The 13,606-nt window shown below is 46.2% G+C and overlaps 1 non-coding gene across 1 annotated transcript; it reads left to right on the plus strand.

The window, feature by feature from the left end:
- The first annotated feature begins 12,509 nt into the window (after positions 1-12,509).
- TRNAS-UGA lies at positions 12,510-12,591 on the plus strand. The gene has a single exon. It is a non-coding gene; the product is annotated as a tRNA-Ser (tRNA).
- Positions 12,592-13,606: the final 1,015 nt, after the last annotated feature.

Below are 13,606 nucleotides of genomic sequence, written 5' to 3' on the forward strand. Positions count from 1 at the left end.
AAGGGAGCCCTCCCAGGAGCACCTGTGAGGGCAGGGATGCTCCTACAGGACAGGGGATGGTGCCCTTGGAGTGCGTCACTCATGCCCATCATTGCTGGTGGTGACCGCCACAGCATAGCAGCAAGGGGCAGAGGTGTAGCTCCTTACCATGATCCCCAATCCAACTGCAATCGAAAGATGGCAGTGTGTGAGGGTGTTTGGCAGTTTGGAATAATCCTACTGAATAATATAATTAATAATAAATAACAAAAATAAATGCCCTACCCAGGAACAAGGCTGATTGCGTGGCTTATTGGGTACTAGAGGGCAATGATCCCCTGCGTCTGACTGTCCTCCCACAGCCCAGGGAGCAGCCTTTCCCACACAGAAACAGAGAAACTCCATGATGTTAATGCACACTTTAAATTATTGTGAAAGTGCCTGGAGCCATGGGTGAGTGCTTTAAATATAACTCAACATAGCACATAAAAATAAGCAACACTCCCTCATGTCATCCCAAAGAGCTGCACCATCACACGAGACTTTGGAACCTCCCTGGAGCCTGCCAGAGCACTTATCACACTCCCAGTTATGTACCCTTCAGAATTCAGGGGTTTAATGAACACAGGGGAGACCAAAGGCTGTGCGGCTCTTGCCTCATAGTTGGGAAAAGATCCTGTTCCTCTCTTTCTCCTCAGCTGCAGCTGGCTCAGCCCTGTGGTATTCTGGGCTGTCAGTCACGGTGCCTCACTTCAGGCAATGTAATGTCATGGGCAGCATAGCCCCGAGCTGCAGCTGACTGTTTCCCAATGCATTCGGTGTGAAATTTTCCCATGGTTTGTCAGGAAACTCTTCCTAGCCACTTTTTCTTGGAACAGACCATTAACACCAAGCGGAAATCTGCAGGCTCCGGGCCAGGTTTTCTAACGCCTCCAGAAGTAATGCAGGGACAGTAGTATTGCATTGAGAAACAAAATGTCGGACAAAAATGATGATCCTTGCACTCCTCAGTGGTATAAATATCTCTTTTCTTTTGTTCTGCATGCAACAAAACTGGTATAGACAGAACATGTGGATGCAGCTAGCCCCCAGATAACTTCTTCAACTAAATATCTACCCCGTGGTATTGCTGGCTGCATGGAAATTGCTGCTCTGGAGGTCTGTGGAGGTCTCTGGAAGCACGGAACACTGGACATGGTTTAGCCCTCCCTATGCCAGCCCTACATACTCTTCCAGCTCTGGGCTCCCATGTGTCTAGTGTTTCCCCGGAAGAGGCTAAGAAGAGGAAAAGAGGGAAAAAAGGCAACAATTGTAGCACATTTGGGGAAATAATGTGAAAAATCCTTTTAGCTGTCAGAGTTGGATCCCATTTGTGTAAATCCACAGGAGAGAGCATGGGAAGAAGATGACCTGGGACTCTCAGGAGCAGCAAGACTTGCTGCCCATGCCCAAGGCACCCAAGATCTGTGAGGAGAAACTGCCATCGTGCATGGTATAAAGATAACAGCATGTCAGTAACTCATCCACAGCTTCCTGAAACTGGCAAACTGTTGTTTGCCTCCACAGTCCTCACCTTTATATTCAAATTCAGCAGTGGATAAAAGAACAATTGACTTCTTTTTCCTTGTCAGGAACCACTCCTGCATGCTGATACTTAAAAATACATGCCTTGTTACCCTGAAGAGTTCTTGGTGGGTGTGTGTGTGTGTGTGTGAGGAAGAGAAAAGCTGCAGGGAGTGCTGTGGATATATTTAGACACGCATGTGTTTATCTGCAGACACGTGTCCCAAAGGAATTTTTGGTTTGTACCTGCCTCAGCACACCACCTAGGGACTGAATCAGCCCTCCTTTGGGTGAGACGCAGAGGAAGAAGATACAAATGTTACCAGCCCAAGTAATACATTTATAAGCAGAATAAGCCAAGCAAAAAAATGTTCCAGTCTGGTGTGAAAATCCTTGAAACCAGAGCTCAGGCTGGGTGGATGAGACAGAGTAGGTGGCTCAGTATTGGCTGGGGCTGAGCTGTGGGAGGGGGATGGTCCCTCCTGGCTGCCGCAGGCTGGTCCTGCCACCATGCTGTGCCTGCACAGAGCAGTGGCAAAGCTGGCTTCCAGAGCAAGCCTTTGCAAGGGCAAAGCTGCTGTAAGGCATGGTATGCATACATATGTATGTGTGTGCATACAGCCCCTATCAACATGAATATTCTCTTCATCCACTTCCTGAAATACCCTGCTATCATTTTTTTTTCCCCGCCCTGTTATTTAGGAGTATAATATCAGAGGAGCCTGTGCTCAGTGCTGGATGGCGTTTGTGTTTGTGTGTGCCTGCCCTCCTGCCTGCCAGGGGGCCAGGGGTGGTGACCCAGCTCCTGCATCCCCAAAGCCACCACAGCTCCTTCATACCCAGCAGCAATCCTTAGCACACAGCACTTACCAGCATCACTGCCCTGGGCAGCAGAGGTGTCCTGCTACCTGACTAACTCATTTTGGTGGGTTAGAAAATGCTTTGGCTCTTTTATTTCCTACCAACATGCCTTTCTGAGGAAGCATCAGTTGACTCTTGTTGGTCTTTCTGCTGAGGCTTCGTTTAAACTGCATCTAATTGTGAGCGAAACATGTATTTGAGTGCTCTGCCCTGAGTCCCTTCTTTAAATAACAAGCTGCTGAAACAAGAGATGGAGGAGGAAAAGACATTTCCAATTCTCTGCTGTTCCACTTCACTGCAGCCCATTGTGTATTTTGTATCCACTGCCAAATTATTCATGCATTAGGTATCTTCACCACATCAGCTTTATGATGAACTCATAAAACATAAATACTGTGCACTCCAGAGGGATTTTTATTGTGTGGTTTCAGGGTACTTAGCAAGTACTTCATCTGGCCCAAGCTGTGGCTTTTTCGGCAGAGCAGAGCTCTCTGGGAAGGGATGAGCAGGGATGGGGACCAGCAGAGCCTGCGCAAGGGGTGGCATTGCCCATTGTTGGGTCCCCATCCCATAGCATTGCCATCAGAGCAGCCCCTGCCCTGCGGCAGCTAGGTCAATAAACCGATAGATTTGCCTTTTTATTAACGTACTTAACGGCCTTTTTCACAGGTGTTTTAGTAGCCACAAAGTTTAATGAGGAGCTGTTAAAGTGTAATTGCAGGACCTTCAGAGGGCATCTCTGGAGTAGCTGGGCAGCCAGCACTGAAGGAGCTGTGAGATGCCCGTGGCCAGGACAGCAGCACACAGGGTGAGGAAAAACACCTGGGAATAAAATATGAGCAGAAAATGAGAATTGGTGACTTCAGGCAGGGTGTATTCATTAAATGTAATAGCGAAAATGCTGACAAAGCTTTTTTGCATTAGAAATTACGTTAAATAGGAATTAAATGTTTTACAAAAGTACATATATATGTTGTTTGGATGAAAAATACTCCAAGGATTGCCAGAGTGGGGAAGGTAGGACAGAGAAGGTTAGGCACTCCTGGGGTGCTGAAGCTCCCTTGGGATGGGGAGGCAGGCCTGCGGGGATAAAGGAGGCAGGGTCCATGCTTTGGGCTTATTCAGGCTGTGGCAGGCAGAGCTACAGGGTTTGCAAATGCTTCATGCAAGTGAGGATACGGGGTGGTGGTTTTACTCAAGCACTATGGAGTAGAGCCAGCCTTCTTGCCAAGGCAGTGGAAAACCTGCACTTGACACCTCCTATTGCCAGTAAAGGCTTCTGTCAGTGACAAATGTGCAAAAGCATTCCAATAGTGTTCTTCAAACCACCTCAGAATGTTTTTCTGAGTCATGTCAGGCTGGAACAAAGCTGGACAGGCAGCCATAAATGCCTCTGGGAAGCTCCCTTGTACTGGGCATGCTGCTGGGCAAACCTACTTCCTTTGCTGTCCAAGCAAATTCCTACTTGGAAACATAAAGATGCTGCTCCTAAATTAAGTTGAGAGGCATTCTCCTGCTCCCTGATGGTAAGTGTAATGCAGCATTTTATTATGATTTCATTTTAGATTTAGTAATTTGTGTATCTGCTTTGCGTCCCCACAGCAGGCCACCCCTTGGGTCCCTGTGGATGCAGCTAAACACACCTTTTGTCATCTATCCTGTGTAGCTTCAGAAACCCAGGCTGTGGAACACAGTCTGCTGTTTCTGGGCAGAGTCTGCTGAAGCCTCTGATGTGTTGCTTGTGGCAGGCGCATGTACCCGGTACACTTGGATGTGTGTTATGGAGCTATTCTCCTGCCTCCACAGCATTATCCTCCCCGTGCAGTCACCATGCTGGGCACATGAAGGAAAGACTAAGGGTGCTTTTGGGGATTGCTCCAAAATCTGGCTTGCTCCATTCTTGGTCACCCTCCCAACTGCTGCAGCAGCAAAGCTCCTGGGTTTGCAGCTCCATGAGCCCCAGATCACTCCCAGGACAGGGTCCAGGGTTTCCCAGAGCTGCTGGTGCAGGTGTGATGCCTGTGGCCATGCATGGTCCTGCCCCGGGCTCCCTGTGCTTGGCTTCTCTGTTTGGCTTGCCCAAAACTGGACCAAATTCATGCCGACATGAACACCACCAAGATGTGGAGTTCAGGAAGAGAGACCACGGTGAGGTGGCCCTGATGAAAGCAAGTGCCAGCATTGTTCACTGCAGTGGTGTTTTTGGTTATGTATGAAAAATCCAGCTTCCTTCTGACTTTTGTACATCTCTACTTCTGTGAACCTGAATTCTACTTTTTAAAATAACTGTTACACATGTAGAGTGTCCTAAAATACACTCCTAACCTACTTCCATCTAGTTCTCTACTGAAGATGACAAGCTGCAGCTTAAGGAGGGGAGTCCATGTAGCAGGATGTCACTGGAGGCTGGTCTGCTCCTCAAGCAACCTGCTGAGAAGCAGCAGGGCTGCAGAAGGTGAAGCAATGATGTTTTTTTTCCTAAGGATCAAAGCAGTAATTGGAGCTTGTAATGAAATTCAATATTTAGATTTGATTTTGGGACACACATACAGGCATTCAGGGGCTTGTCCAAACCACAGAAGTAGGCAAGCTCTGCTTGTTAATCCCCTGGGAATGTCTTGCCATGATATTTCTGGGCTTTCTGCCTCCCATCCAGCAGCGATCACCCAGCAGTAGCCCATTACTGAGAAAGCTGCCTGTCCCAGCTCTGGAAAGGTTGACAAGAAAATACAAACTAAGGATAAAATTTAGTCTTTCATAACCTTCAAAGCAAGGCACTAAGTGTTGGATAACATGCTGAATGTCTCTCTAGAAGTACAGGGGGGCTCTTGTGGGCTTTTTTGCTTCCTCCATCAGTTCTAAAGCTTGAGGTCTCCAAATGCAGACTGAAGAGGTCATCCCAGGACCTGACTTTCAGAGCCTTTAAAGTCACACAGCTGGTGGGAGGCAAGTGTCCTCATAAAAGCCATATGGCTATCCAGAATGGAGATGTGATACACCCCAAGCCCAGCTGCAGGGGGATGTGGTGTGGGGAGGCAAATGTAGTGGAGTTTAATGGTCCTGTGCAAGGTTTCAGTGCCAGGTATGTGGCCTGGGACATCTGATTGGTGTCACCTCCCTGGATATCTCTGAAGGCTACAGGAAGCTAATGCTGCTCACGGTCAATCTGATATGTCTTGGGCAGAACCTCAGTGGTCCTCCTATCCAGCAGCACCACCCTGGGGTTCGGTTATGAAGTGGAACTGTGGGCATCAGGTTGGAATGAGTAGTCTCATTTTTACTTCCCACATTTGAACAGAGATTTCAAGAGGTGAAAACACTAATTTCTGAGTATTTTACGGCCCTGCTGAAGAGGCTTATGAAGCACTTTCACCCAAGCTGCAGGGAAGAAATGCAGCGTTGTGAGGAGGAACAAAGAAGTTCAATCTCCAAGGATTGATGAGCATATCCAGAACATGAGGGGTTTATCCAGGTCACCTTTTTCATTCACACCTAGTAAGGAAATTAATGAAGCTTCCAGAGTTATTACCTCTAATTCATGACCTACTAATGGCAATAAAGCTTTAAGAAAGCAAAAGACATATTATGCCGAAGGGCAAAGATGCATCGTTCTTTGTGGTTTATCTTAGTGATTTGGACTCCCATTTGGGAGAGAGGAATTATAGGGTTTGATCCCTGCCCCAGGGACTGCTCTGCATTTCATTGGGGTGTAGCATATGTAATACCAACACTTAAGAAAAATGGTGATTGGGTAATTAAATGCCCACTAATCTAACTTTATTAAAAAAAATGGATGAAGGAACTGTTACTGTTACAGAGTTAAAAGGAAAATGATATAAAAGTGGCACAAAGGTGAAACAAAGGTTAATTGAGCCTGACTTTGCTAAGATAATGGATTTCTTATATAAGGGAAATGTAGGAGATTGCATCTATCTGGACTTCAGTAAAAGCAGGTTGCAGTGGCACAGGCAGGAGGTAGGATGAGGAGGGCATGTCAAACAGACATAAGAAGCTGGGCAAGGGCGGGTGACAGCAGGAGGAGTGGAGCCATTTCCTTCAAGATCTACATGGAAACCAACCTTGTTTGGTGTTTTCATTAATGACCACAACAAGAAAAAAAAATGTGGTGGGGGGGTTGTTGCTGATGAAATCTTCTGATGGCACAAATTTAAGGGGAAACATCAATAACCAGGGGGCTTTAAGGATTGAAATAATAGAAAAGAGAGGAAAATAAATGGTGTAAAATGCACTCGGGACCTCACAACGAAAACTTGAGCTGTTTGGTAAGAGTGCATCAGATCAAAATTGTTAAGGAGAAGAGTTCTGCCTGGCCACTGAGGATAAAGAGCTCCTAGGAGATGTACAAGTATCTCACTAGCCCTCACCTGAGATGTTGTACACAACTCTGATCAGATGTGTTCAAGAAAAAGCGAGCTCTCCTGGTGCAGGATTTACTACAGGAACCTGGTGTATTTAACCTACAAAAATCTCAGCAAAGTAAAGTGTGAGAAAATCAGACTGCTGTCTGTGAAGATGTTTATGGGCCAGATATTAAGCAGAGGCAAGAAGTTTTTCAAGTCATGGACAAGTGGGAGAACACAATGAGAACTGAAAGAACCTGTCAAGATCTGAACTAAAACCATTGCAGTAGTGAGGTTTCAAAGACCAAGACACTGTTTTGGTGGCCAGTTGTGAAAACTAAGAAGCCAGTTCTGCTCAAGACAGTAGATGACTACGCTCTTAGGTGGAGAAGGAGACTATTTGATGTGGTGCCTGCAGTAACAGAGGACTCCATGATAAACCTGAGGATCCTTCAAGTCAGACCAGAAAAACCTGAGATCCTGCCACCCACCCTTGTAGTTGATCTGATCACTCTGTATGATAACTAGGACACAGAAGGAGGAGGAGTGCACAGAAGGACTTGATGTTGTTGAGGATCATTTTGTTCCCACGGTCAGCTGGGTGCAGATGAGATTGACATTGAGAAATTTGAATAATTGTCTTTCTGAGCCTCCTGTAGCAGGGCGCAGCCTTCCTCCTCCTCCCACAGCAGCATCCTAAGGGCTGATGTTTAAGTGTCATGGGTCTCAATAACTGCATGATTTTTGAGATTGGGAAAAAAATGGAAGAATCTCCCTTGTTTTTTCCACAGTAGCAAATCAGATCAGAGGAACAGGATTTGGAAGCATTTATTACTTTGGTCAATCAAAGATTCATCAGTATAGATGAAATGTTAAGAGCCCAGTCCCAGGAGTGGGGAGGGGTAACAGAGAGGTGTGAGGCTCATCAAAGATTTCATCACAACTTGAGGCTAGTTGTCAGTATAGATGAAATGTTAAGAGCCCAGTCCCAGGAGTGGGGAGGGGTAACAGAGAGGTGTGAGGCTCAGGTCCTGGGGCTTGGGAGATGCTGACGATTACATTAAAAAACTGTAAACCAAACCTATATCCTACCTCCACTCATTGGTTATTTGAAATCAGCTTAAGTGCTGTGAGTTAATAAGGCTGAGTCCTGATGCTTTGGCCCATTCAATGTTTGTCTTTTCCTATTCAATGTGAAAATAAATCAAATCGATTTGCTAATAAAAAGCCAATAAGTGATTGATGGCAATGCTTGAGGACACATGCAGCTAACTTAGGATGTTGAGGGAAAGGCAGAAGCGTGTCCCATTTAATTGCATGGCTCCTTCCCCCATGAAAAGCAGAGCAGTGTGCATCACCAAGCCAAGGGATCAGTGAGCCATGGTCCAGAGCCTTATTTTCCCTTTTCAATAAGGAACAGAAACTCCTTATCTCTCCAAAAGTAAAATTACACACTTAAGAGTGGCCTGTACTTTGATTTTTTAGAAGTTAAAAATCAATAGAATTCTTTTTAAAGCTCCAGTGGAATAAATGGTTTTCAATATAGAAAACTAATATGAATGTACTCAAAATCTGGGCTCCCAGACTGGCTATGCACAGGAGCACATATATTCCCATATATCCCCTGAAGTACCACACAGATGACACACAAATAGCAATATATTTCCTCAGTCTTTAGATTATCTTTACTCTCCTGGCACCAGAAACAACATGGATTTCCGTGGTCTCCTGCAGCCTCTAACAACTTTTGCTGGGGATGTCCAGTGCCTGCAGTGCAGTGGAAATCACAAAATAGTTTGGGTTGGAAGGAACTTTAAAGCTCATCCAGTTCCAACCCCCCTGCCATGAGCGGGGACACCTTCCACTAATCCAGGTTGCTGAAAGCTCCAACCAGTCTGGCCTTGAACACTGCCAGGGATTGGGCAGCCATAGCTTCTCTGGGCAACCCGTGCTGGTATCAGACGAAATTCTGGGAGGCTGTTTTGCTTCTCCTGGGCAGGTGCTGCTGAGCTCCCTGAGTACCCATGGCCTCTTCGCTTTGAAAAAAAAAGTTTTTCAGTGTCTTGGCACACCCCCAAAAACACTTTGCTGGGTGACAGACAACCGCAGCAGCAAAGCAGTGTTTTCCCTCAGACACACTGTACATCAAAGTGCTCAATGGCTGGGGGTGTGTTTCACCACAACCCTCTTTTTCTCCCCATGCAGCCTGGAGTGGAAAAATAAGCACCAGTCACCATATTAAAATGCAAAGTCAAACAAAATCCTCCACTCCTTTTAGCTTCATTAGGAGGGTCTTCCATTTGGCAAATTAAGACGAGCCAATCAAAATCACATTTGCAAAACACACATTAAGAAATCAGTAACTGTAAAAACAGCCATTAAAATAGCTTTTAATGTTTCCAAATTGACTGCAGTGAATGCAGATCATATGGTACTCAATTGAGTTTAGGAATGAGCTATAATTTCTGCATATTTATATACCAACAGCTGAATTGCATCTTTCAATTTTTAAGCCTGTGGCTTTCAAGCCACAGTAATCCCAGCTCTGACAACCCTTTGATTCAGCCCAAAACAACGGTGGGCAAATCATCAGGCGAGGAGGAATCTCAGCCATAACTTGAAATCTCTGTGGCGATGGAAGAGCTCAGGAAGCAGCAGGCAGCAGAGAAGGATTAGTCAGCAGGTACTCTCCTGACTTGGCTCACCTCCCCCTTGCACGTCCTTTGTAGATGGGCAGGCCCAGCAGTTTGGTTATGGTCAGGGCGTTGAAGGGATGACACAGCGAGACAGTGCTGCTTGCTGGCAGCCAGGGATCTGCCTTGGCTGGGGGACAAAAGGCTCCCAGGCCAAACCCTCAAATCTAAACACCCCAGCAGGCTTAGGAGACACAGCAGCAAGAGCTGCCATCTGCACCCACCTATGATCCAGAGGATGCTCCTGTGCCAGCCATGCCCCTAAATCCTCCTAAAGGCTGTGGGAATGAGGGGGGAGGGGAGGGGTGGGTTGGGATTTGGTGATGAGTTTGCTAAAGGAGGAAAACAAATCTTTGCAGACACATCAGCTGCCACAGCCTCAAGCAAGGGCTGGTCCCGGTGAGAGGACAGGGATGAAGAGGTGAAGCGTGGTGCCAGCAAAGGCAAAAGAGCTCATTTGTGCAGTGGGGATGTACCAGAGCTCTGCAGCCAACACATGGTACAAGCCCATCTTAGATCAAACAGCAGCTCAGCTCAGACACACACTAAGGAGTGGATTCCTGCATATATTTTAAGACTAAAATCAATACCTTTATAAATAAAACCACACCTGGATGTAGTGTTCGTCCTTAGCAGAAACATACTGACTATTCCCCTAAATGTTATTCTGCTTCCTCTTACAGCCTGACCTAAAATAATAGCCATATCAATGATTTTAAATTAAGATACATATGCTGTCATGCCTGATTAGCAGTGTGCACAGAGTATCCTTTAATTTGGAATAAGTAGATAATCCAAATACATGAGCGCTAACAGACCTCCATGAGGAAAGGACTACCACAAAAGCAAAGAAATGGCCAAATTAGGCAGCAAGGCACGGTCTGGCAGAAGCCGAGGGCAAATTTGTTTGGAGTGTCTGGGAGACAGACCATGAGGCTGTGGTCTTGGTCAGCAGCTTGGCCAGAATGGAAAGAGCTTGTCCACACAGCTGCACAACTCTCAGTGGCCTCCTTTATGATAAACTCTTCAATTTTTTATTATAAATAATACATATTTAACAATATGATGAAATTCTTAACCATAACTCTTCATAAATATTCTGCATCTGTAGGTACCTGCATACCCCCCTTTCTGGGGGGGAATGCCTTTATATTTAAAATACAGCCAACCACAGCTGTGTTTGGCTGAGGTGCTGTATGCTCTCGACTCCCCTGCTCAATACCACTGTCTGCAGCAAGGGAGAAGAAGTTGCAGGCTGGAGGAGGTTCAGCCCTTGGCAGGATGTACTGGCAGGATCTGTTATTTCTACTAATTTATTTCAAATCAGCTCTGCACAAGATGGATTTCTGCCTGCAGAAGGGCTGGGAACACAACCCAAAGCTTCTATCTGGCCATGGGATATCACATTACAGCAGATTTTTCTAGTTAGAGGGAAAAAGCCGACTCAGTAGCTCTGTGCCGGATGGCTGGGAAAGGAGAATTCCACCTCCAAAGGCTTCCTATCAAAACTTGGGTTTTTTAAACTCTCCAGCCCCAAAGGGAAATATAATGTTTTGATTAAATTTTTGTGTCATCCAAATGAAAAACTTGACGCACTTTTCTTTATATCTCGTTCCCCTGATGATTATTTTCTTTAGTGAAAAAGACGCTGAATATCATCAAATTACATTAAAAATCTAGGGAAATGTTATCAATATTAATTTGGTAAGAAACCACGATAAAAAAAAAAAGAGATGATAAATGTGACCACATGCCTTTTCCTCTCTCCTGTTTGCTGGATCAGGCCTTCAAGCAGAAGTCCCATTACTGAAGGAACTTCCTCAAAGACAAGCAAGACTTTTTGCTCACGCACCGAGAAACGTGCTATTCCACCACCATGTCTGTCTTTCCATATGTTAGCTAACACCCCTCCATAGTTACCATAAGTTATCCCAGATGGAGGGAAAACTGAAATTACCCGGGACCAGTGTGGCACCATTTGGCCATTGCAGATGCCTGCACTGGCAGCAGTGCAGCGGTGCAGTTTTGCACCAGCTGAAACTCTGCCTTCTGCACACACAGTGCAAAATTCAAATAACAAACCATCAGAAAATGTCCCCATAATGAGGAATTTCATGTGACAGTTCTGTGGCCAGTGGCAAAGCTAGGGCTAGGTAAATGTGGAAGGCTCCTGGGAACCAGGGAGAAGCAAAGCTGGTTCGGTTTGCCAGAAATGTAACAAGCAGCACGTTTCTTTATATTATTTATGAGTTGCAAGGTTGAACTGTGGAACAGTATGCAGTGTCAGACACTAAATGAAAACCCTAGGTACCAACTCATTTTGAAGGTATGACCTAGAGGGTGTGAAAGGGACATTAATCAATTTCCTTAGCATAGGTTCTATGGCTTTCTTAAAAACCGCCATGAATATTTCCTCAAAGTCACATTTAAAAACAGCATCTTGAATTCAGCTGGGGTTCTAGATCTTTGCTTTTATTGCTGAGGAAAAAAAAAGGTACATTTGGGATTTCTAGGGCCAGACAGCGCCAGTGCAGGGTTTGCACTGGGGGATGAGGAGTAGAGGTCATGGGTCGCTGTCTGCTGGCTGGGAATGCTGCAGGACCTGCTGGCACCTCCAGACACCTCCAGAAACTGAGACAAAACCCTATTCTCAGCAGCATTTCTAGGAATGCAAATGAAATCTGGGCTTGCAAGGGAAGCCTTTCATTCAGGTCAGCAGGATGTCCCTGGCCACCACACACCAGATCTGAATAGAATCTTTCCCCATCAACTCACCATCAAGTCATCAAGGGTTTGTATTTCTGTCCTAGGCTTTGGCAACATCGTGTCCTGTACTTGGAGCAGTGCTGATTAACCCGGAGATTTATTTGCCTCTGATCAGATCAGTTTTTACAGCAGGCCTCTTTCAGGAGCAGTGAAAAAGTGTCCTTGCTAATACATAACTGCCAGAGGAAGAATGCATCGAGGGGGCAAGGTCTAAGTCTGGAACATTTGCCCAAATTCTGGAGAAATTTTAAGAGTCCTCTGTCCCAACACCTCCTGGTTGTCACAGGCTGTGATGGCCAAGGGGTGAAGGTGTTGGACTTGAAATCCAATAGAGTTTCCCTGTGCAGGTTCGAATCCTGCTCACAGAGACAGAAGGTGTGCTGTTGTCCTGGATATACCAGAGAGGGACAAATCATGGCAACGTGCTGGGGCTTGGCCTGCGCCTACAGAGCCCTGCTCAACACTATGCAGCAACTTCAAAGTGAAAAAAATGTCTCTGGATCTAATGACAAAGCAACAGACAACGCAGCTACTTCAACTCCAAGCACAGCAGCCACACCAACCCCAGTGACAAGCACAGCAGCTACTCAACCCCTGATCACAGCAGACAATGCAGCTACTCCAAGCACCACAGCTACACCAACTCCAGCAACAAGTACAGCAGCTACGCAAACCCCAGCAACAAGAACAGCAGCTAAGCAAACCCCAACAGCAACTGGCAACACAGAGGCAAACCTATCTGGGCTGCTGCACTGTGGGAAGATATAGCTGCCCTGGTGCAGAACCTGGTGGTGAAGGTACGCCATGTAGATGCTCATGTTTCCAAGAGTCGTGCCACTGAGGAACACCAGAACAACCAACAAGTGGATAGAGCTGCTAAGATTGAGGTGGCTCAGATGGACTTAGATTGGCAACATAAGGGTGAATTATTTTTAGCCCGGTGGGCCCATGACACCTCAGGCCATCAAGGCAGAGATGCAACATATAAATGGACTCGTGATCGAGGGGTCACTTAACAATGGCCACTATTGCCCAGGTTATTCATGAATGTGAAACGTGCTGCAATTAAGCAAGCCAAGCGGTTAAAGCCTCTCTGGTGTGGAGGACGATGGCTGAAGTACAAGTATGGGGAGGCCTGGCAGGTTGACTATATCACACTCCCAGCGACTCGCCAGGGCAAGCGCTATGTGCTTACCATGGTGGAAGCAACCACCGGATGGCTGGAAACATACGCTGTGCCCCACGCCACTGCCCAGAACACTAGCCTGGGCCTTGAGAAACAAGTCTTGTGGTGGCACGGTACCCCAGAGAATTGAGTCAAACAATGGAACTCATTTCCGAAACAACCTTACAGACACTTGGGCCAAAGAACATGGCATTGAG

This window comes from Nestor notabilis, unplaced genomic scaffold (genome assembly GCF_000696875.1).
Source record: "Nestor notabilis isolate BGI_N333 unplaced genomic scaffold, ASM69687v1 scaffold13746, whole genome shotgun sequence".
In the NCBI taxonomy this organism is placed as follows: domain Eukaryota; kingdom Metazoa; phylum Chordata; class Aves; order Psittaciformes; family Psittacidae; genus Nestor; species Nestor notabilis.